Source organism: Rhamphochromis longiceps, linkage group LG13, assembly GCF_057381845.1.
Source record: "Rhamphochromis longiceps isolate RC_006_pf linkage group LG13, R_longiceps_female_GT1.1, whole genome shotgun sequence".
NCBI lineage: Eukaryota > Metazoa > Chordata > Actinopteri > Cichliformes > Cichlidae > Rhamphochromis > Rhamphochromis longiceps.
The window spans coordinates 31,310,802-31,333,087 of NC_140569.1; the positions used below are offsets into that span (position 1 = coordinate 31,310,802).

At 40.3% G+C, this 22,286-nt stretch overlaps 1 protein-coding gene across 4 annotated transcripts in view; it reads left to right on the forward strand.

The window, feature by feature from the left end:
* LOC146656104 (sodium/potassium/calcium exchanger 3-like) overlaps positions 1-22,286 on the forward strand; it is a 142,860-nt gene that overhangs the window by 14,132 nt on the left and 106,442 nt on the right. The gene's annotated exons all lie outside the window — the stretch shown is intronic.

Sequence of the window (22,286 nt, forward strand, 5' to 3'; positions counted from 1 at the left end):
TTATTAAACTTATTGACCCACTATTTATCATGCTTTCATCATGCTTTGCCCACTTGCAAACCACTTTGACTGTCGTCCTTCTCTCACCCCAACTGGTCGCAGCAGATGGCTGCCCCTCGATGAGCCTGGTTCTGCCGGAGGTTTCTTCCTGTTAAAAGGGAGTTTTTCCTTCTCACTGTCGCCAAAGTGCTTGCTCATAGGGGGTCATGTGATTGTAGCGTTTTTCAGTGGATGTATTATTGCAGGGTCTACCTTACAATATAAAGCACCTTGAGGCAACTGTTGTTGTGATTTGGTGCTATATAAATAAAATCTTTAGTTTAGCAATGATCTCACTACTACTTAAGGAACAGATATACTTGCAAAGGTGAACAGCGGCTGCAGGTTGAGTGAGTTGAATAAGCCTTTGATGAGTGTAGGCTATAACTAAAGGAAAGCTTGCATTTTGAACAAAGGAACAGTTTGACAGCTGTCCTAGAAATCAAGGAGATTCTGAAGTATTTCTTCTTAATTTTTTACAAACCACAACTTCTGCCCAAACTGTCAAATATTTTTCTGTGTATTATGACTGCTTACTTCATTGTTTTAAAATGAATCATGTTAGTTTGAAAAAAATTAATGAAAAAAAAGTAGAGTTTTGCAATTGGTTACAAAAAGCTGACTAACAAATCATCTAGTTTGAGTATTTTTTTAAACTCTGATGTCAAAAACATTGCACCTTTTGCAAATTTGGAGCAGCACTGATTCTTTTTCTCTTTCAGCATCTCAAAAATTTTGAGTGCACATTAATAATTTATATCTCATCAAACCAAATTACCCTCAGAGTACATTACTGTAAAAATGAAATGTTGCCATAACTGATATTGTTCGACTGTGACCACAAAATGCTAACAGCATACTATTTCAACATGCTAGTTCTTGAGGCAGGTTCCAAAGTTCTTCTCTGCACTTCTATGTTATTTTTTTCATTTTGTGTCTCTGGAGCCAACAGCCAAATTCTGACATTTCCCACAAATGGACTCCTGCTCCTCCCTGGGCAGTGCCTTTAATGATTGAGTGACAGGTTCACTAATTAGCTAGTTAGCCTTGAAAGAATGGTGACAGTGGCGGTAAGTGCACCCAGAGCCATTGAATGGAATAGTTGTGTCATCTCCTTTTACTCCAATGGACCTTTTTTTTTTTTTTTAAAGCAATGGCAGATAATCGAGCCTTGCAATAGTTAAAGACCAAAAATTGATGGTCTGTCTCCTGGAAGTTTGCCGGTAAGAACTGCTGGAATTATTTGAATTCTCCGTGTATCACATGACAACCCATGACAATTCAGAACTCCCGCTAACTTACTCTGACTATTTTTTTGTTCCACTGGAAGCTGGCTAAGATGGCTTATTGTCAACACCAGCTGAAATTTTCATCCAATCAAGTTGTCCGCCATTAATAAAGAACAGGAAGAATATTTACCACACATGCAGACGTGTGTGGTAAATACTAGGTACACAAAATTCACAGTTCGGTTCGGTTCGATACTTTGGTGTCACGGTTCGATATTTTTTCGATACAAAAAAATGTTCATGCCTTTTTAATTTGTCATTTATTAAAATTATAAATATATATTTAAACTCAAAAGTACAGTTTTTAAATTTAATGTTGCTGAAACAACAAAGTAATAAAAACAAATAAATCTATCTGATCGAGAAATCACTCATCTTTGGAAAAGAGAGTTTATTACAGAGAAATGGTTCTTTCCAAAATAAAAGCTAGTGGGGGAGGTTCAATTTGCCATGTTGCAAGGAGAGCTTAACTTCTGTCTCGCTAGCTTGCCCTGCGCTCAGTGAATCTGCGGTCGACTACTCCGCCTAGGCTGCACTGTCGAGCGCAGATCCACTGAGTGCTCAACACAGACAGCATCGTCAGAAGGAAAGTTGATAAAATAAATTAAAAATTTTGTATTGTTCGATACATATGCCTACCGAACCGAAAGCACTGTATCGAACGGTTCAATATTGATACGAATATCGTTGCACCCCTAGTAAATACCCATGGGTGTGTGAAGTTAACATTTGAGGCCGTTAGTGTGAGACATATTACAACATGTGTGTTGGGCCAGTCACTGTCAATTACAGAGGTGTAAACTTCTGCTTCCCACTTTTATAGAGAAGGTGATATGTATTTCCTATAGACAATCACAATGTAGTTACATAAAAGCCGGTGTTGTGGCAGAATGTGATTTCCGGTATTTGCCAAAAACTGATTGCTTGTATTTAAACTGCTATAAATAACTTGTTGCTCTAAAATATGTGAAACATGTAAAACATGGCAAATGCATCCCTCATGAATGACATCAAGTCATCTTGAGCCACAAACAACAAGAAGGTAGAAGCCACAGTCAGGTTTTGGCAGTGACTTTTATATATCCTTTATTTATCCAGTAAAAAAAAATCTCGCTGACATTAAAAATGTCTTTTTTAAGAGTAATCTGGCCAAGAGGACAGTAGATATTGCAACAAATATAACAATAGTTCTGTAAACATATTTAAAGTAGACAAAAATGACCGGATTGGTTATAATGTAAGTACAATAACAAAGAGTTATAAAGATACTTGAAACACTGGTAATTTTATATATTTTATGTATAACCGATTTGTAAACCCTGTTCACTGAAGTCTATTTACCAACATATGTAAAGATATTACATATAAAAAAAACACACGGAAACATTGGAAATCAGTTTTTGGCAGGCAATCACTCTTTAGCACAACACTGGTTCGCTTTCCTGTCCTTTCTCCATTGTATCTGTCAAATAAAGCTGAAAAAGGTAAAAAAGCTAAACAAAATTGTGTTGTTTATTGCTGTATAGCTGAATTTCTGCAAACTTCAGTTATCTGAAGCACCACTTTATTGAAGAAATTTGTCCACAATGATATGAGACGTGTATAAAATCCTACAGAATACGTTTTCTATTCAGCTTAAGGTGCTGAAGGTGGTTTTACGAGCTGCTGAATCATTTAAACACTGCTCCTGCATTTTTATTTCATTTTTGTTAAATAAGTAATGACACACTGTAATATGTCATTGTGTTTTCAAGACCGGCCAAGGACTAAATGGGGTTTTTTAAGTATGTCCTGACAAGTAAAACTTTTGTCTTTTTGCTTTGAACAAAGCAAGCTCTGGGTTAGTTTGGAAACTAAGGTCATAAGGGCAACATGTCCTGGCAGAGTTGGTTGTACTCTCTTCCCAGAACATGGTCTGTCAAGGCATTTCGGTCTAGCAGGCATTTTTACCGCACCTAACACCCAATCAACTGTTTTATGAGCATGCAAATATGAAGGCATCTATCAGAGTATAGTTTTCTCAGGAGTTCTTTGAGAACTAGATACTGCTAAAAGAGAGCGAATAAACTAATAACGCTTTCACAGACAAGCAAAACCAGGATAAAGATGGTAGATGAAGACATACAGACTGTAATGTCTAATGAAAAAGGGACAAAATTAGGTTAGAAAGAAAAATGTTGCTTGAAATATTATCAACACACAAGCAGGCTCAAGAATAAAAGCTCTGAAAATTACTATTCTGATCAGACATTTTTACTAATGTTTTTTCAGTGAGATGTGTCGCAGTTTTAATTTTCTGTGAGACATCTGCTTGGAACGCGGTATCACTCCTTCATTTTTCTCCACCTCAAGCCATTGCACCTCCACTGTTATCCGTAAACACACAGAGACCTACGCACCCACACGGGACTGTGTCTAATTCAGCTGCATCTGGGTCAGCCTGTGTGAACAGAGAGCAGCAGCACTTCCCAAATCTGAGCCAGGCACAAACAAGCTCTCTCCCTTTTCCATCCATCCATTTGTTCCTGCTGTGCCATACTCTTTCTCAATCATCCCCTCCATGTAGTGGCCACTGCGCTCTCATCTTGCCTCTTCCTCCCTCCATTTTGGTGGCACTCAGCTATCATTTTGGTATGTCCCCCAGTAGCTCTAACCCTTTTGCCCTTCCTAGCATCCCAGACGTGCAGCACCCTTACTCATGCTCTCTTTCCCTGTATTATTGTCAGTCTTCTGAAGCCTGCTCACAGACTTTACTTAAGCACAGCTCGCCTGTTTGCTGACTTATTTATTTGCTGTTCTGCCTCACCGTCCCATGTCTGCGTCATTTTCTCTCAGTGAAACAAGGTAACCAACCGTGTTTGCTCTGGCACACTTCATGCAGCCCAACCAAACTGATTTTCAATCACAGATTATCTAAATCTAAAACAGCGAAAGTGCTGGTCAAAAGAAAAAATAAAAACTAAGAAGAAGAGTAACTGAAAAGTCACTGAAACACTCGGTAGATCTAAAGGGAATGTATAGATTTATGTGATGATTCTCAGTGGGTTTCTCACTACAAGCAACACCCTTCACACAGTCTTAAACAGTCATTTGATGAACTGAAACTTGTGATTTTTCTAACAGACAGGCTTCTATCTCAAGTAAAAAATTTTGAAGTTGCCTGTATATACTGATAGAAATGTGTGCAGAAAGGCAAACGTTTCAGGTACACAAAGCTTAACCTCTCCGTTTTGCTGTTTCTGTGTTAAACATGGATGAACTGAGCTTCAGGTGCTCTTGTGCACAACCGAGTCCATGCATATCCACATTTGTAGCCTTTTTAGGGTGTTAATGTTTTTCACTTTGCAGGAAAATACACATCACTGTCTGTGCAGTAATCTGTTGTAAAATGAAGTGAGTACTTGATAGGAACGTTGTGTGTGTGTGTGTCTCAGATGAATGAAACGGTCAAAAGGCTGTTAGTGTTGATTAGAGACTACAATTTATGGATTTCTCGCTCTCTTTTTCTCATTTGCTTTTTTATTACAGATGCTTGTCTGTCTTCCTTTCTTTTTCTTTCTTCCTCACTCTGTTCTCTGATCTTTGTCTGATGGCCATAAAGCACTTCATTATAGGAGCTGCTTTTTGTGACGCTGAGTCCAGATTTGATAGATGAAGAAGGTACTGTCTGCTTCTTCCCCTATTCACAAGGTCACCACAGCGGGTAGCTCTGTATGTTTGATTTGGCGCGTTTTGGCACAGATGCTCTTCCTGACACAAACCCAATGGGATTTTGGTCTCCTCCCCACAGTAAACCAGGGATATTTTGCTTATTAGGCAAATGTGTAAACCGCTACACAACTCTTGTGTTTTTGGTAAAAATGGCCTGGTAAATGGCCTGTATTTATATAGCGCTTTACTAGTCCCTAAGGACCCCAAAGCGCTTTACACCATGACAAGGCATGATGTCCGTAAGGAGAGTCAAAGCAGCTAATTTAAATAGGTGACCAGGTGTCGCCATAAACACTTCTGTGAGAAAGCTCTTTCCTAGCTACACGTGGACTGTACACAAACAGCTGAACAGGTGTGTTCGCTGCTGTGTTGGAATGGTGGTCGCACAAGTTGGACATCTGATCTGTATTACAGTGCTGCCCTTCAAGTGCAGACCACAATTTAGTGAATATGTCAATTTAGTTTTTGTCCTCATACATTTACATTTCTTGAATATGTACCGAGGATATATAGATTTTTTTTCTTTTTTTGTTGAGTTGTTTCCCAACAATATAAGTTTAGCTTGTTTCTGTAGAAAAAACACAAAAGATTAAGTATAGAGGTATTTTTTGATTTTTATTTTATATATATTTAGCTTCTTTATTTCTTTAGAAATGATGAAAGAATTTAGTTTTCCAGTTTGCGTTCTTCTGTAACACTTGTAGCTTATACCATACAGGATTAGGATTTTAGTCTATTATACCCATGTTATGTGTTTAAAAGTTGTACAGTTGTTCAACTTCTGATAGAAAAGAAATTATACTTAAACCAAAATTGACTTTAAAGTTAAAAGGGAAACTTTAGGCTTTACAGAAGTAGTCATTTGGTTTATATTGTGATCTATATATCAATATCAACCATGAAAAAGATGAACATTAGCACTTTTTTTTCCATGTCACCCTCCCCCAGCTTAGCTGATGATGATAAAAGCCACTGTGGCTCTCTAACTGCCACCTGTTATACTAGCCTGTTAAACGTGGTAATTATCAGTGTACCACACTGGTTCACTGTTGGATTATGCAGCCAACTACCCAGGGAAGCCCCGGCTTTTCCCATTGTCCCATAACCCTATAATCGCTATTGTAAACTAGCAAACTATCACTGCAAAATTTAGGTGCACTCTAAATGATGGTTACCGTTACACTAGTTGATTAACCTAAATTTAAATCTCCATTTCATGAATTAGGATAGCAGTAACTAGGAATATCTCTACTCTTTCCTGGAGATTCTTGTGAGAGAACTCAATGATGTCACTGAACAGGGATGATGTGTAATGAAGATGGTAGTTTAAAGTAGGACTTGCTTTAGCAGCAAATTTCTAGAAGCAACCCATACCCATACCCATTCACAGCTCACTGAGCTCAGTAGAGACATCCGTCTGGTGGCATTTTTGTTGACTGCACTAAAATTAGTGACCCTGGTACCCTGGTACATTGAGATACCAGTAATACACCTAATTAGGTTAATCTGCAATGATGTTTTACAACACAGTTGTTTTCTAGTTGTATCCAGTGCTAATATTAATGGATGTGTGGAGTCACAGTTTAAAAATGACTGTCTTGGACAAACATTTACCTTTGAGCTCTGAATCAGTATCATTGTGTGCAGGTGCTTTGGATCCAAGCTTGTCAAATGGGGTCTGCAGGATTTAGAGTGTGATTGGGGGATGAATGAGATGTCAGCACTTTCTGTTTTTAATGTTGTGCTTTAACAATGTTCCTTCAGTGGAGCTGCAGGTGTGAGTCACTCAAAGCTCCTATTCTCCCATTGTATGAGTGTGTGGGTGACAGGTCCACGCTTTTGTCATTGAATACCAGAGATTAACCCAGCAGGATGCCCTCAAACACACACGCTTACACATAACTATTCGCTCACAGCTCTGTGACAGACATGGATTGTCTCTGATTGGTCTCAAAATGGGGACAATTGTTCTGCGATGTTGCTTATCTTTGCATGAATTCCACAATGTGAGTAGAAATCCTTTAGTTTGAATTGTTTGCTCCACAAAGGCAGCCAAATCTGAAGTTCTAAAATATGTGCCCACACTTTCTGTTGTATACCTATCTGACTGTTGGCAGGAAAGGGGCTGTGTTACAGAGCTGGATGCATTCCAGTGATGTGCATCCAGATCGTTATTTGTGAAAATTATTTAGAATGCAGTCAGAGTAATGCCACACTAAATTCATACAGTCCCGATCAAAAGTTTAAGACCACTTGAAAAATTGTCTTATTCTTTATGCTAAAGCATATAGTTAGGGCTGGACCAGGTGACCCTGAATCCTCCCTTAATTATGCTGCAATAGACGTAGGCTGTCGGAGGATTCCCATGATGCATTGAGTGTTTCCTTTCCAGTCACCTTTCTCACTCACTATGTGTTAATAGATCTCTCTGCATTGAATTGTACTTGTTATTAATCTCTGTCTCTCTTCCACAGCATGTCTTTATCCTGTTTTCCTTCTATCACCCCAACCGGTCGCAGCAGACGGCCCCGCCCCTCCTTGAGCCTGGTTCTGCCGGAGGTTTCTTCCTGTTAAAAGGGAGTTTTTCCTTCCCACTGTCGCCAAAGTGTTTGCTCATAGGGGGTCATATGATTGTTGGGTTTTTCTCTGTGTCTATTATTGTAGATATTTTGCATGGTTGGATCTTAACAAGAGACAAAGCATCTTTTTGAGTATGCAATTTTTTTGACAACAACACTTAAACTGAAGCAGACTGTTTTAAATAAAATCTGTGCAAATGATTCATTGTCATTTTCTGTCAGGTAGTCACACTGTCATGATGTTCTGATAGCAAAGGCAAAAAAAAGGTTTCCGTTTTGAACATGATCGGGTTGCTAAACTGCATAAGCAGAGTCTCACGCAGCACGCAATCACTGCTGAGGTGACACGCAGTAAGACAGTCATTTTGGATTTCTTAAATAATTCTGAGGGTTATGGAACAAAAAAAGTCAAGCAGAAGACCCCAAAAAATTCCACCGCCACTGAGCCGAGGATCCAATTGGTTGTCTGTAAAGACACAAATTAAGGCCGTTACTGGTGCAGACTGCACCATAACCCCATAACCATCAGACGGCATCTGAGACAGAATGGCTTAAAATACAAAAAACGTCTTCAAAGGCCTCATCTCCTTGAATGCCACAGAACTAACCGTTTGGACGTTGCAAGAGAGCTCCAAACATGGGACATTGAAAGGTGGAAGAAAGTTTAATTTTCGGATGAGAAAAAAACTTTGATGGTCCTGATGGTTTCCAAGCAGATCCCACCTGAGATGTTTTTATACGTGCCACAGTGGAGGGGGTGCCATAATGCTGCGTGATCTGCCTCACAGAAACCTGGCTATCGGACAAGGTACCGGACTCCGCAATACAACTACCGGGGTTCTCCGTGCATCGCGCGGACAGGTCACAGGATCTTACTGGGAAAAGCAGAGGCGGTGGTGTGTGTTTCATGATCAACAACAGCTGGTGTGATTATGCGAACGTGCACCCGGTCAAATCCTTCTGCTCACCGGACCTGGAGTACCTGATGATTAAGTGCCGGCCATTCTGGCTACCGAGGGAATTTACAGCAGTGATTATTACGGCTGTTTACATTCCCCCACAAGCTGACACTAACCGAGCACTCAGGGAACTGTACAGCGCGATCAGCAGCGAGGAAACTGCACACCCAGAGGCAGCGTTTATCACAGCCGGAGACTTTAATAAGGGAAACCTGAAGAAAGTCTCACCCAAACTCCACCAACACATCCACGATCAAAGCAGCCAAACGTGAGTACAGGGACAGGGTGGAGCAACAGTTTGACAACCCTCGGAGTATGTGGCAGGGACTAAACACGATCACAGACTTTAGAGGGAAAACCAGCACACCGCAGACCACGGCCTCTCTGTGTGAGGATCTAAACGTATTCTACGCTAGATTCGACACAGCGAACACCATGAGACCGGACAGTGTGCGCACCGCGGATGACGTCAGTGCGCACACTGTGTCTGAGGAGGATGTGCGGAGGTGCTTCAGGAAGGTGAACGCACGCAAGCAAAGCTACTGGTCCGGACGGGATTCCCGGCCGCGTCCTGAAGTCATGCGCGGCTCAGCTGGCTGGAGTGTTCACGCACATCTTCAACCTTTCCCTCTCTCTGTCTGTAGTCCCAGCCTGCTTCAAAATGGCCACCATCGTCCCTGTACCCAAATCCTCCACCATCTCCTCATTGAACGACTGGCGACCTGTAGCCCTGACCCCCATCGTAAGCAAATGCTTCGAGAAGCTGGTCAGGGACTTCATCTGCTCTGCACTACCCGACTCACTGGACCCTCTACAGTTCGCATACCGCCACAACAGGTCCACTGATGATGCCATAGCCCTGACACTACACACTGCCCTGTCACACCTGGAGAAGAGAGACACGTATGTGAGAATGCTGTTTGTAGATTACAGCTCAGCATTCAATACCATCGTTCCCTCGAAGCTGGACAGGAAACTGCAGGATCTAGGACTGAGCAGCTCCCTCTGCAGCTGGATCCTTAGCTTCCTGTCTGACAGACGCCAGGTGGTCAGACTGGGCAGCATCACCTCATCCCCCGTCACACTGAACACTGGTGCTCCACAGGGGTGTGTACTGAGCCCTCTCCTGTACTCACTCTACACCTACGACTGCACAGCCACTAACAGCTCCAACATCATTGTGAAGTTTGCGGACGACACTACAGTGGTGGGTCTTATCACCAACAGTGATGAGACAGCTTACAGGGAGGAGGTCAGCGCCCTGACCCACTGGTGTCAAGACAACCATCTCACCCTCAACGTCGCAAAGACAAAGGAGTTGATAGTGGACTTCCGGAGGTGCAGAGAAGTACACACCCCCATCACCATCAACGGCGCTGCTGTGGAGAGAGTGAGCAGCTTCCGGTTCCTTGGTGTACATCTGGCTGAGGATCTTACGTGGTCAGTACACACAAACAAAACAGTGAAGAAGGCGCAGCAGCGCCTCTTCTTTCTCAGGAGACTGAAAAGATTCGGCATGAGCCCCCGCATCCTCAGGACCTTCTATCACTGTGCCATTGAGAGCATCCTCACTGGATGCATCACCACCTGGTATGGCAACAGCACCGCCTACAACTGCAAAGCTCTCCAGCGAGTAGTGCGGTGCTCTGAACGGATAATTGGAGGTGAGCTTCCCTCCCTCCAAGACATCTACAGGAAGCGCTGCCTGAGGAAAGCGGGGAGGATCATCAAGGACTCCAGTCACCCCAGCCATAAACTGTTCAGACTACTTCCATCAGGAAGGAGGTTCTGCAGCATCCGGTCCCGTACCAGCAGACTGAGAGACAGCTTCTTCCATCAGGCCATCAGACTGCTGAACACGTCATAGACACCTCAGCTTCACTACTGGAACTTCAACATTATGCACTCCATACTGTACAGTAATGCCACTGTTTTGCACATGTCTCACTCTGTATATTTTATTTTATATATTTTATTTATTGTTTACTCTATTTAATTTGTAAAATATGTGTACACACACACACACACACACGTAGAAAAATATTTAGTATACACATCCAGAAATGCATATACTATTATATATTGTACATATATTTATTAGTTTCAGATGTAGCCATTCTTGTATTTTGCTTGTTTACATTATTGTATTTGCACAACTCTGTTGCTTGTGAAGCTCGCACACAAGAATTTCACTCACGTGCTGTACCAATGTACCTGCACATGTGATGTGACAATAAAAGTGATTTGATTTGATTTGATTTGATTTGATTTGATTTGATTTGATAATGGTCTGCGGTCCTTTCTCCTTCAGTGGAACAATGGAGATTCAGGAGGTGCAGGGGCGTCAAACCTGTCCAGATGTTGCAGAGAGCATCTCTCATGACTGAGGGCCCTCGTCTGTGTGGTAACGACTAGGTTTTTCAACAGGACAACTCTACAGTACACAATGCCCGCAGGATTAGGGACTTCTTCCAGGAGAATAACATCACTATTTTGGAACATCCTGCGTGTTCCCCTGATCTAAATCCAATTGAGAACCTTTGTGGATGGATGGCAGGGGAAGTTTGCAAAAATGCATGACACTTCCAGACAGTCTTCACCACTTGGAGAAATGTTACCACTCACCTTATGGAAACTCGAATTTTTGAAGTGATCAACAACAACGGTGGAGCTACTCATTACTGAGTTCATGTTTGGAACTTGGATTTCTGTTTTGGGGGAGATTCCAGATTTTTTGGAGGTGTGGTCCTAAACTTTTAATCAGCTGTAAAACAATTTCAGTTTAAGCGTTTGTTGTTGTTTTTTTTTCTTCAATAAATTTCATGCTCAAAAAATGTTTTGTCTCACTCCCATTTCTTCTTGTTGCATGTTGAAGCTTTGCTTGGAACATTATTATGATTCAACCATGCAAAATATGATTTTTTTTGCCATTTTTCTAGTGGTCTTAACGTTTTGATCTGGGGCCTGTTCTTCGTACGTCGCTTACTACATCCAAGATCAAATGACACATCCAAGACCAAACCATCGCGCTAACCGTGAGCTCGCTAATCCGGTTCCCCGAACACACCTGCTGTTGACGATTAGTACAGCTGGACGCAGTAATGTGACATCACTGGGTGTCGTAAAAGGGGCTACGCATCGATAGTAGAAACATTGATCGGCAACCCGCTGATTGGTCGGCGAAAATGTCGAAGGGGCGTGCTCGGTATTTTCCGGCAGCAGAGCAAGAACTCATGAGTGAGGGATTTCAGGAGTTTCAGAGTTTAATTAAAACGCAAGAGAACACTGCAAAGGCTGCAAAAGCAAGGAGAGAGGGCTGGCAGAAAGTTGCTGACAAATTAAACTCGTAAGTAATTTAATAATAACAATAATAATGGATTGGATTTATATAGCGCTTTCCAAGGCACCCAAAGCGCTTTACGATACCACTATTCATTCACTCCCACATTCACACACTGGTGGAGGCAGCTACGGTTGTAGCCAGGCTGCCATATCGCGCCATCGGCCCCTCTGGCCAACACCAGTAGGCGGTAGGGTAGATCTATCATATGACACTATATTGTCCAATATCATATGGCATTATATTATATTATAATATGTTATATTATATCCCCTTTCACATTAGAGCCACAACAGGACCCACAAGAACATGGGAACAAGTAAAAGTGGAATACAGGAGTATTCTACAGAATGGTAATATTTATCTCTTAGATTGCTTTGCGTCTCTTGGCAAGGTAATACTGGCCTGTAATACTCTGTTAGTTTGTTCATAACAGCAACCAAGAAAAGGGCAGAGGAAAAAAAGACAGGTGGTGGTCCTGCACCCCCTCGTCAACAAGTTGGTTAAGTAAATAATACCCTCACGGGAATATCGATATCTCTCAATGAGCACACTGTCGCGCTGAGCTAAAGGATCCTGTCTATCCCGCAATATACGCTGAATTCTGAGGACTCTCCTTATCAATCTTGCACCTTCCGCAATGGGTTGGTCGCGTATACGGACAGGACATGGCTGCGACAGGCTTCCCAAATCCACCTTCGCTTTTATAGCCGTGGTCTCTCATCTTGATTACACGAAGTAATTTACAATTGCTACTCTGAAATATGAATTACATCTGTAATAATCACATACATGTAATAGAATGTTAATAGTTCATTTCCCTTTTTTAGGAAATGACCTGTATGTATCTGTGTGACATCAATAAAAGGATCAAGTGCTGCATTATCTTTAGTTACATTGATGTTATTTATTTATGGTGAAACAGTGGTAAAATATCGCTGTTGCTTTCGTATAAATGAAGCGGACATACCTGCGTGGCCGCGATCTAATCCTGTTTACATAAAGTAAACCTGCTCCCGAGCAGGTTTACGCTTACGGCTCTGTTGCTATGACAGTAAGTCCCGGATGAGCTTCGGGGAACCGAACGATCCAGGATCACGCGAAATCGTCAACAATCTAATCCAGCTAACTTACTTAGCGAGGTACGAAGAACAGGCCCCTGGACTGTATGTAAATATGACTCTGAGAGGAAGACTCACACTCACCAGAAATACTGAGTGTTCACACGCTGGCACTTAATGGAAAACACTTTGCTGTTGAGCTGATAATTAAGTGGCCACTTGGCTCATAGCAGTCAAACTTCACTGTGTTATTAGGCTGTGATCAAACCCAAATGAATGTAAACTAAATATAGAATTGTAGATGATATAATGGATGGTCATGGTTGGATTAGCAGCATGAATTGCATTTGCAAATTTGCAAAGTTGTGTAAGAGTAAAGAGCACCATCACTTACTTACTTTCATTCAATAAATAATTTGTTGTTTGTACAATTGTATTGTACAAATGTTGAGTACGGCAACTGGTGTAGTGCAATATAGCCATATATGGTATTGTAAGTTTAATATGCTGTAGTGTCCGTGGAAAACGTGGGGGCAATCCTTAAAAGTAAGGATTTACAAATAATGCAAAGCCTATATTTAACTGAAAAAGTATGAAATGTCTCACTTTTTTTTTTAATTGTAAAATTGAGACATTTTAGTATTTTTTGTCTTTAAAAATGTATCTTTTTTTCATATATATCAATGAACCACTCCAAGATTTTTGAGATATTTAGAATCCTTCTGTATCATCTTTTTCTATATAAGTAGATGTTTTAGTTCTATTGTAGTTAGATTATAGTTCTAAGGCTTTTTTGTCAATTTTCAACCAAAAACAATAAGAAGTTGACCTTATAGACCTTGGTGGTCGTAAGCAAAATTTTAATGGATTATAAATATCACTTCACTTCTGATACAAAGTTTTGTCAGATTCATCAAAACGTTTCGACCTGTCGTATTTACAGACAAATGATGCAAACAATACAAAAACATAACCTCCTCAGTGGGAGTAAAAAATTTGTTACAAGGACAACTAAAAGGACTGGAAAATTGTCTAAGAAATAAAAACAACCATTGTTGTAAAGTATAAGATATTATATAATACTATACTCATTCAAGTACTGGGTCTACTTTGAGCTGCTCCCTTAGGGGGTTACAACAGCAAGTAGCTCCACAATTTTAATTTTAGAAAACGTAATTAATTTTGTTGGGTTCCCTTCCTGACACAAGGTGCCTCCTTCTGTCTTTTTCTGGGGATATTTTGCTTTATCAAATGTGTATTCCTCTGAACTATGGAGCTACCTAATGACAATAGAGTATAGTTTAATATGTTGCTAGTTCTAGTTTACCAAAATTCAAAGACACTGAGTTTTCAGTAGCAACAAAATGAGCAAATCCTCTTGTTTACATCCAGACTTTTACACAAAAACACATTCAAGAGTCCACTTATGATGGATGAACAAATCTAACCAAGGGCCACTGAGTCTGTCAGTAGGCCATGTAAGCGATTAGATCTAGCTGTGATTAAACATTAGGAGCTATTTTCTATCTCTCACTTTTGTTGCTCTCTCTCTAATCTTCCTCTCGCTCATCAATGCTCTCTTGCTCCCCAAATACGCCCTGGCTAATTCATCACCCGGCTCAAAGCCTATTTTAGCACTCGCCATGTGTATTCTGGGATCCTCGCTTGGCTCAGAGAGACAGATGAAAGAGGAAGAGTTAAGGAGAGGGGTCCATCCCTGAGGAGGAGTGTGACCATTGTAAAATATTCTCTACATCTGCTCTCATCTCCGTTCTTCCACTTTCTTTATTGTTCCATGTTTCCTTACTTACTTCCTTTTTCTGTACCCTTTCTCTTCTGTATTGTCTTGTTCCTCCTATTAGGCTCATTGTCAGACAGTGTGCTCACAATTACTGTTGACATGCAGCTTAGTTCAAGTCCATTGCTGAGATTTCCTGTAGTTTTGGGAGACTGGATTTGCTGCTCCGAAACACTGTCTATGCAAAGCATTAAAAGCAGTTAAGAATTATTTCAAAGGATATTTACTCTGCCATATTCTCAAGATAACTTATGATTCATTGCTGTTTTTGAGATGGCAAAATTCACTGTATTTAGGGTTAGATGAGATGAGAGTTAAAATATCTTCACAGACCAAAAGGTGCCTTTATTAAAAATGTATAAAACTATCATGACCTGGATGACTGAGAACTTACACAGACATGCCTAACACTTGTCACAGTTGGACAAATTTTCATACAGTACCTCCAGCACCTCAAATATTTAACATTGGAATAGAAGTATTATCACATTCTCATAAATACTGACTTACTATAGTATTGGTTCTTTTGACTGTATCCATAACAAGCTGTATACATTTACCCACTTAGTTCAAGCATGTCACATTTTAGCCAAATTATGTAACACACCTTGGAGAGTGATAGGATGTTCAAGGAATGGAGTAAATGTATTTGTACCAATTTTCAAGAACAAGGGTAATGTACCAAGCTGCAGTAACTACAGCATAATAAAGTTGATGAGCCATACCATGAAGATATGGGAAAGTTGATACAGCTGATAAGAAGAGGGTCCAGGCAAGGTGGAGTGGATGAACATGGATGTCAGGGGTGATTTGTGACAGAAAGATGGCATCAAAGTGAAAGGGAAGATTTATAAGATGAGAGTGAGACCTGCCATGATCTATAGTTGGAGATGGTGACACTGACAGACAGGAGGCAGATATGAAGATTTTAAGATTTTCATTGGGAGTGATGAAGATGGACAAGATTAGAAATGAGTTCCTGATTACAACTCGCATTAGAAATGAGGTTATAAATAACATACTACTTCAGAGGGACTTTTCAGGTTCAGCAGTTAGGAGGCAAAGTTGTCATGCTTTTTACAACTACATGAATGTACTATTGCTGTGTGATTTATTACTTTTAGGCTACTCACCACCGAGCTAACATTGTTAGCTGGTGTTAGCTGAGGTCAGTTCATATACCGCAGACTGTTAGAGTTGATGAATAGCATTAACGGCTGCTAGCTGCAAATAATCATGTGCAGTTCTAAAACCAATACCAACTAGATTTTTAAATCTTAATATAAAATGAGTAACAGTAGGGTGGACATAAGGTAAGGCTGCACTTTTTGCTGTGATCTCGTATAGAAAACTATTTCTGTAATCATCAGTAATATGTTTTCTTTCTGTCTGCCTTCAGAACTGCACATGATTATTTGCAGCTTGCAGATTGTTAATGCTATCCATGAAGTCATGGATTCCGTTACTCCCCAACACTGCTCACAATGATGTAGAACAGGCAGAAATTATGAAACCTAACAGCCTAAATGTGACACAATAAGGTTTCACTGTTTCCGGTTAGGCCCTTAGGTTTTTGGATAAGGACTTTTTTGTTGTTGTAATTTTACCTCTGTACACCACCACAGTGGATTGTAAATTATGTGAGCCATTTTTGTACATAAGTCCTTATTTTAATTTTCAGAGACTCAGAAGTAATTGGACAAACTAATATAACTTAAACAAGGTTTATTTGCAGTCTAGAAGCCATAGACATCACCAAATACTATTTCCAGGTATTTACCCCCAACTAGGGCTGTGCGATACGACCAGAATCTTGTATCCCGATATAAGACATTTATCGTCCCGACAACGCACAGAAAAGTTTTACATTTACTTTCTGTAAATTCTGTGAATCTCGGGCAACTCGACTTGAGTCAAGTGTTTTCAGCTGGGCTTCATGTACCTGGAGTCTATTGTTTTAACTGATGTTTAGACATAAGTTGTAACAGCATTTTCTTTGTGAGAATTTATTACACAGCGTGCTGCTGGGAAAAGCCTGTTTTAACGTTGAAGTCTAAGGTTTATTTTGAGCACCTGACGGCTCTTCTCATCTGTAAACTCTGTCCATACTCTTTCACGTGATCCTTCCGTAGGTGGTAGAAGAGGTTTGCTGTGTTTCAGTCTGAGGTGGGGACCGGTGCATAATTTGCACAGTACAGTTTTCTGGTCTGTGTCAGACTTTTCATAACCAAATCATTTTCATGCTATGTTTTGACTGGTCCTTCTGTTTGTCATCATTTCAGTTTATTTTGAAAAATCTCAACAGGATCTTCCGCTTTATTGTGAAAGGTTTATGTGGAAAATAAACAAGCGGATGGCAGAGCCGCACACTGGGCTTACCGTCGTTGTTGCTAATAACAACATGTAAAAACAGTCACTTGTCCATCTGTAGTGTGGTTATTTTAAATATAAGAGAAAGAGAACTTTAAGAAATTAATATAGCCACTACAGCGACCATTAAATCGATGAAAAAATATTGCCATAAACAATTTCTTTTGTGATACCATGAAACAAATGATAGCGTAATATGAAGCAATAGACATTTTCATATTTTCATCCGATATATATTGTTATATCTAACAGCCCTACCCCCAACCCCCAACACTTTTGTAATTGGAATAATTTTGTTAATGCAATATTTCTGTTTTGCAGTGCACTTTAAAATTCATCCTGCTACTTCTGTCAGCAGGCACATCACCTGGCAGCCATATACAGTATGACAATGCCTTAACACTGCCTCAACCATTTCTGACATATAATGTAATATGTTTTGGATCACGAGTCGTTTTTTTCTAGAACTAAGCAGAGGTTTGTTTGTTTTTAATGTCTGTTTTATGTTGAAGGAGATTCACTGTTGCAGAAATTGATGATGATATGATGATGAAGAGGTTTTTCTTAAGCAATGATTACCTGATTTGATAGTCGTACTCTTTCAGTTTCTTCTGTGGTCTTTTGGGACTGCTGAGCTGCCCAGGGCATTCATTCAGTTGTTTTCAGCCATACCAAATGTTTGTTTCAGCATGTTTAATATCTCTTCGATTGGTGATGAGGGAACGGGCCATATTCAGCCATGAAATTGCTTTTTTGTTAATTATCCAATTACTTTTGAGCCACTGAATATGTAGGACTATGTATAAAAATGGCTGTAATTCTTAAAGAGTTAATGCAATATTTTTGTTAAAACGAAACAATTAAAGCTGAGAGTCTGCACCACAGTCATACCTTGATTGCTTGATGAAAAAATGTCATGTTGAAACAATTAGGGAACTAACTCTATTGGATGCTAGTAAAATTATTTGGCTGTGCAAACAAAATACTTGGTCACAAATCCAAATTTATAATAAGGATATAATTCTCCCTAAAAAAGAAAGAAAATTTATTTTATTATTTATTCCCTTCTTGGATACTCAAAACCTGCTATCCTCCTACCAGCTCAAACCTGTGATCTTCTCAGAATTCCCTAAGTAGCTCCTGTTAGCTGGTGATGACAGAGTTGGATGTGTGATTGAGCTCTCCAGCAGCGATTAGCCTGCAGAGCCCTTTTGTTCTCCTGAACAATCCAAACACAATCACAGCACCATTCACCTGCACTTAGCACGGCCAGATGAACCCACTGCGCTTTTAATTACTCCGATCAGATTAATTATACTCTCAGATGACTCCCAGTGAAATTTTGCAATTTCTGTGTATCTGTGTTTGTATTTGTGTGTGTGTGTGTGTGTGTGTGTGTGTGTGTGTGTGTGTGTGTGTGTGTGTGTGTGTGTGTGTGTGTGTGTGTCTGGCCTCAACTGGAGAGCAGCTTATTACAGTAGAGATTAAAAAATCTTTTCCCATTGAAAAGACAACTATGCTGAGGAAACTACCTCCTTACCAGCAGCCTGCTCTTCATTGAGAGAGAACCCAGGGTTTAATAGGCAGTCTGGCTGCCAGAAGCTATTCTGTAAAAAGTTTCTAATTTTAAATTTGTTTCCAGATGGAACATATATTTGGGAAACTTTGGAATATATGGAAATTGAGGCTTGGGAGTTTAACAAATTCTCTTGATCATCTAAGTAGTTGTAGAAAAGTCTTAGTGACACAGATTGGATGTCAGCAGCTAAAAGGTCTGTGTGTTTTGGTCATCTCCACGTCTCTCTGCTCTGCTTTCTCCGTGCCTTTTCCGTGTGTCCTCCGGTGTCCTTATGTTTTCAGATTTGTTTATTAGTTCTCCCAGTTTAGGTTTGTTCAGTTCTGCCCTCACGTTGTTTTTTGAGCACTGTAAATAAACGTCACTCGCATCTCCACCGCTGTCTGCATCTTGTGTGGTGGAATGAATGAGGACCCGACTGCTGCCCCAGCCGTGACAGGTTAGGATTACCTTAACGTCTGAACTTCTAGATTTTCTAGTTTATGAAACTATGCATTTAGCTTCAGGGACCAAGCAATAAGACACAAAGACAAATTTGTTTAAAAAAAATAGAATTCATCTTTTATTGAATGTAAAATTGATAAGTGTCCATAAAATCCACAGTTATTTAAGGAAAAGAAAGAAAAAAAGAAAAATAGGTCTTAAACAAGGCCAAATTCACAATGAAGCAGAGTAAACAAAAGCATAACTAAGTCTAAAATAAGCGGCCTAACAATTCTCCTTCTTGTTATTTTATTTGCAGTTGGCAAACAAAAAATGATACATTGCCACTAGTATAGAGTATAGACTGAAATAAGGCTGTATAGACGCAGACTAGCAGACACATAAAAGGAGAAACGCCTGATAAACACAACAGATAAACCTCAAAAACTCTAAGATAATAAGTCAACAAATCATTTTACTACCCAGTAATTAACATGTCATATCATATATGGCACGGTGGTTAGCACTGTTGCCTCACAACAAGAATGTCCTGGGTTAATCAACCATCTGGCCGGGGCATTTCTATGTGGAGTTCTCCTTGTGTTTGCATAGCCTCTGTCCTAGTTAGGATGCCATCCTGTCTTCATGTACATTTTTAGACTGGGAAGTCAAATGGGAATCTTTCCCATTTAGCTTGGGCGTAAATGTTGGTGTATTGATCAATAAAATACAATAAAGTGCAGCAGAAACACACTTGGTGGACAGTGTATGATGTATACATGTGAATGCACCGAGTGGCTGACGTTATGGTGGCTGCATCAATCTTAACAGTTTATGTCAGTAATAAATTCTTCTATAATTTTCACATTTTATACACAGGTCACCGATTGCTGCGGTCTTTACTCATAGATACACACACACTATTCATCTCAAGCCTCCTGTGATATGATGCACACTTCCTCCGGTCCATTTTTGGAGAATTTAGGCAAATGCACCCTGATTACATAACTACCTTGTCTGAAGTAGTTTCTGCACTGAAGAGGCAATTTGTGCTGAAATGTGTGTACAAGCTTGTGTGTTTTGTCAGGACTCTCTACACACTCTACATAAAACATTTCCATAGTGATAATCTTTGGATCTGTCACACATCCTTAGTTTATGCTTCTCTGAAGCTCATGAATTATTTCTAATGCAATGTTTTTGTGTTGTGGTTTTATTGTAGAGGACTCTTTAGGTTTGAATGTGGGTGTTTTTAGCATCACGTGTGTTTGATTGAAATGACAACCTGATGCTTATGTAATACATTCACACACTGACATTACATTGACATCATGTTGGTTATTGTATGTGACAAGTATACTGGATGAGCTGCACATCCAGAGAGACAAGAATCTGCTCTGGGCCAAAAAGAAAGAGCAGATTTAGTTCATTTGTCTGCGGGAAAGGTCAGAGAAGTCAAATTAAAATAGAAAGTGGTTCACAGAGAAGATGATTTGATGCTCATGTGTTCTCTTATTTTAGGGATTCATCTTGGCTCAACTGACATTTTGCCACAATTTTCTCTTTCCAAAATCTGGTACAAAAGAAGATGCAAAAGAGTTGTATTTGTTGTTCCTGATGTGAGGGCATGGTGGTTAGCACCTCTACCTCACGGCAAGAAGATCCTGATTTTTACTCCACCATCTGGGTTTGGATGTTTTCCCCATGTTTGCATTGGTTCTCTCTGGTTAATCCAATTTCATGCCGCAGTCCAAAGACATGCACTTAGTGGGGTTAGGTTAACTGGTGAATCTAAATTCCCCATAACTGTGAATGTGAGCGCGAAAGATTGTCTGTCTCTCTCTGTCAGCCTGCAACAGACTCAATAATCTCAAGTACAGTAATGTCAAGTAAACATGCAACCTAAACTAAGGCATATAAGCCTTAACTCAGTCTTGTTGGAGGGCTTCACTATATTAGTAGGAGGCAACAAGAGTTCTGACAGTATTGTATCTCCTGGATGAGATAGACTTGGTGTTTGTTCATGTGTGTGCGATTTGTGCACGTGTATCTTTGTGATTACAGAAAACAGATGTTGTAAATGTTCAGGTGATCCTGCTGTCAGGAGCATCAGGACAGGAGAGCTGCTGTCAACCTTCAGCTGCCTAATTTAAACATTATGTCAGACTAAGTTGTAGCTGTAATTTGCCTATTTTCGTTGTAGCTTTCTCAGTGTAAGACAAACAGTGCTGGATGGGAGCAGCTACAAAGTTGTGTTTGTAGCCTGACTCCAGTAAGGTTTTAATGGTGATTCCATTAAACTGCTGCTCCTCGGTCACTTCACCTGAGCTGACCATCGCAGTTGCAACCCCAGCATATTTCTTTTTAACCTGACAGCCACATGACCTCTCTCAATCTCCTTCCCCTCCACATGAGCCACATCTTCAGACAGAAAGAGAGATGAGAGTGGGAGGCCATGGAAATAGTCTGAGATGACAGCACTCGCACACACTCACAGCAGTAGTGGCGTCTGACAGTGTCAGCTAATGAGACCATTAAAGCGCTGTCTCATTCATTAAGCAGCAATTAAAGAAATGGTCTGAAAGGCTTTGCGTCTGGTCATAATTTATCGAGACGTATGTTACACAATGGCACGTAAAAGTAGATGTATAACACAGTATTCCTTCCCTCTGGAATATGTTTGTGACATCTTCTACAGATACAGTATTTCTTTCAAACACAAGTGGCCATGTAACCACTCACAGTCTTATCGATTTATTGATGGGCAATCACACAGAGAGGCTTAGTGAGTGGATGAGTGGATGCGTGTCTGAGAGTGAGTGAGGTGTGTTACACACTGTTTCTCAGTGGTGCTGACAGAGGTTCACTCTGATCTTGCTCTGAGATATTGAGTGGATGTAGCTGAGCGCTTGCAAAGAGGAGTGTTTGTGTATTTCGTTTGGCAGCATGACAGCAAGGATTTGCAACAGTGCATTGACTGCTTGACTGCCTGGAAGAGTAAATTCTGTGTGGAATGCTGCTGCACCCACTTAAGGTGCCATCTTATTTCACTTTTTGACAATGTGCTGATTTTTTTATAGCTTAAGCTGAAAGTGTCTGAATTAATGACAGTCTGTGTAGCATAGGTGAAATGTAGTTTAT